Here is a 3,537-nt window from a genome sequence, read left to right as displayed (position 1 = left end):
CATTTTAGGTCCCTCCCTGTCCCATAAAGCCAACTTTCTTCTGCAGGTTGCAAACATACGGTTTGAACAGCATGTGGGTGTGACTTCTGACCATATTAAGGACATGCCATCTGTTTGACATCACGCAGAGGTAGCGCTAGAGAAAAATGAACAGCATCATCTGGTTTCCCTATATTTATTTGTCAAAATGAGCCAAAAGAAAATATATAAGTATTTTCTAATTAGGTGAGGAAACTGGAAGGAGGGGCCCGAAAAGTACTCACACTGGGCCTGCTGGTTACAAGACAGTGTCTCCTCTTCTGGGCTGATGATGAGATGAATCTGTGCTGTTACCCCCTTTTATATCATCTGTTTATACCATTTGTTTAATCAGATTAAACATGTTTTCCACTGACTTCAAAGACACCTCAGTGTGAAAGTAATTACAAAAATGCATGCGATGCTTTTTTGCTGTGTACTAAATGGCTAAAAGTGAGTTTTTAACAATAAAATAAAATCATGTCTGTTCATTAGTGCAGTTTGCCATTAATAAGTCGTAGCGGTGTCTCTCCATGTGTTTCTAATGTCCCATTAATTATCATGTTATTTACTTCTTCTGTATCATATATATTTTTCTTACACTCATCAGTATTTATAAAAATAAAGACATTTTTAAAGAAATCAAATATGTGTTGTTTACTGCGTAACGTTTAAATATCATGACACTGTCACACATCAGAGAAGGGATTTCCTTGTTCCCTCTGTCCTCTATGTAGAAACTGAAATCTGTCATCATAGCATTTGTAGGGCAGTCCAGATAAGGTCAGAATTAAATGCACTGTGATTAAAGCCCTTCACTGAAACATCTTCAATCAGTGTCACTTGATTCCTCACAGCCATCACTGAAATCTGCTTCTGTGAGTCTACGTGAAGGTGGACTAGGACCCCCCCTCCTTACTCTCCTCCACCATCCCTCCATCTAACCGACCACCCCTAAGACACCTGTGAAATCAACAGAAATGGCTTAAATTTAAAAGAAAAGAATTGTTTTAGGATATAAATCATCAGTCTTGTGGTGCTTTTTAACACTCAGAAAGAGAAACCGAAAGAATTTACTGTATTTCATGCAGAGTCTTGTCAGGCAGAAAGTACGAGTGCATTTGATACTTGTGGTATGACAGGATGTTGGGGAGAAAAAAGTAACGTTTAGCATGATGCATAACCGGCTTTAGGTTATCGCCGACTCGATCCTGAGTCTCCTGCTGTAAACTGGGTGTTTTATCTTTGGGAAGCAAGCAGCCAGAGGAGGCCTGGCTGCAACGCCAGCCAAGGCAGCTAATTACATTTTCCATCTCGACAAGAATGGAGGATACCTTCCTATGTTATTAATCATAATGAGGGGAATATAATAAGCTACCATACATCATGCTGTTGACAGTCGTAGTTTGCCATTTGCAAGCCCAAGCATTCTTCTTCTTTTAATGGCCATAAACTGAATTAATGTACGCTGAGTTCGATGCCCACAATCAATTGTGGATGAGATTTAAGGCCTTTTAGCCTCACCCTCCTAGATTTTGGATGGATAGCAAGAATTAAGCTTCCCAGGAAATAACTATAGGTGTTTATATGTAGTGAGCAACAGTGATTCTCATACTGAATCCTCATAGATGAATATTTTCCACCAGTCATACACTTTGGAGAAAAATTATGCGTATTTAGATACTATTTTGATTAACAAAACATACAGGTTGCAGGATGCTTTATTTATTAGCTCTATGCATGGCTGCAGAAAGCTTTTCTTTGCTAAATGAAGCTCATCAAAATGTTATTTAATTTGCCTTCACACTGACCGAGGCAACTAAAGCACGATTAAGCTTTTTAACTGTTTAAACATCACTAATTAATATTATAAAAAGAGATTTCAGTTTAAAAACCCACAGAGAAACATCAACCAACAGAGCGTCTGTAGCCTCTTTTTAAGCTCATGTTTGTATTTTACACCGCATTTACTGTATGGTTCAGTCTCAAGGCTCTCATTAACCTGGTTTGAAAGCAGCAGCAGGCAGCTGTTTCCAGAGAGAAAAAAACATATTGTAGTCATCCACTGAGTAGAGCTGGGTGTCTTCTTCATAGTATGACTATGCTAATTTACATTGCATTTAAAAGAAAGGTCAATATGATCTTCTTTAGCTAGCTTTTGCTGATCACTCTGATCATAATTTATCCACTGACAGCTAACACCAGTGATAAACACATGGTAAACTGTGCTATGTATGTGCTAAATGTGCAAATTAAATATGATTTCATTTGGCTAACATGTTGGTCACATTAGCAGTAGGCAATCATATTATATGTCAGAGTTCTGTTCTTCTTCCTAGCGGCTAGAAATAACAACATATTTTGCTAATCGCTATCAGTATTAGGAATAGGATTGTGCAATTAAATCCACAGTAAAGGAAGCAAATATTGGGATTAATCATTTGTTTCACCCCTGGTGAGGAGATGTGTTTGCTCACTTGCAAACTCTTGCCAAGAGCACACAAAAACTTCACAGGGGCTAGAAACTGGTTAGCTTAGTCAGTATGAGGGCTGAATAAAAGACATGGCTCTGTACAACAGTAACAGAAATGTCAAGTTATTCTTTCAATTTTTATTTTTGGTTGTTCATCCACATATTTTTAGGTTACAAATTTTTTTTTAAAGATTTCTTTGTAGATGTTTAAAGGTTTTAATAACATGCTCATCAGTGGAACCGCAGTGTTGTTTTCAAAAGGCAACTAAACCGCTCATATCAAGAAGACGGTAAGGTCATAGTTAAAAATTGAAAAATGCAGAGCTGCATCCCTGGTTTTCCTGCACATTTTACTTCCTATTCAGACTGCAAATGTTGTAGTAAGCGTATATCAGATCAACTTTATGAATTACATTCTAGGTCACAGTATTTTTGTGTGCCTGCATGACATAGCTTTTCCTTGTGTCTGTGTTTTTCGCCACTGATTTGATGTTGAGGGTGACAGTAAAGTGCAAACAGCAAACCACATTTCTCCTTCTGTTGTCAACCCTGGCATTTCTGAATCAACTAGGGGAAGGCGATTTTATCACTAGGTTTAATAACGGCACGAAAAATGAAAAGCTCCTGAAGGTAGCTATACCTCCTGAACGGCTATCTGGAGAGAGAAACAGCACTGCAATGTAATTTATCGTGACTGAGCTCACAGCCCTCGGGCTTCTTTTTCTAAAGGAAAAAAATGTAAAAATCGAACAAATAGGAAATAAAGGCATTTTCTCCTCTTAATCCTCTTCACCTCAAGGGTGAAAGACATAGGTTAAGGACTTCACGGCCCTATACAAGTGAGATAAGTTCTAAGTCAGTCTGGTCAGTATTTCAATAACGTCATCAATCCTGGAAAATGCAATCAGATACAGTCCAACTCTAAGCTGCTGTTGCCCTTTGGGAGGCTGAGAGAGACATTCATTTTGGTGAAGAGGGCACACGATCTCCCTTTTGTAATTAAGAGTACCCAAATAAACTGTGTGTGTTACCCCTGAAGTGGAACA

Source organism: Oreochromis niloticus, linkage group LG2, assembly GCF_001858045.2.
Source record: "Oreochromis niloticus isolate F11D_XX linkage group LG2, O_niloticus_UMD_NMBU, whole genome shotgun sequence".
NCBI lineage: Eukaryota > Metazoa > Chordata > Actinopteri > Cichliformes > Cichlidae > Oreochromis > Oreochromis niloticus.
Note: the sequence above shows the minus strand (reverse complement) of the source record.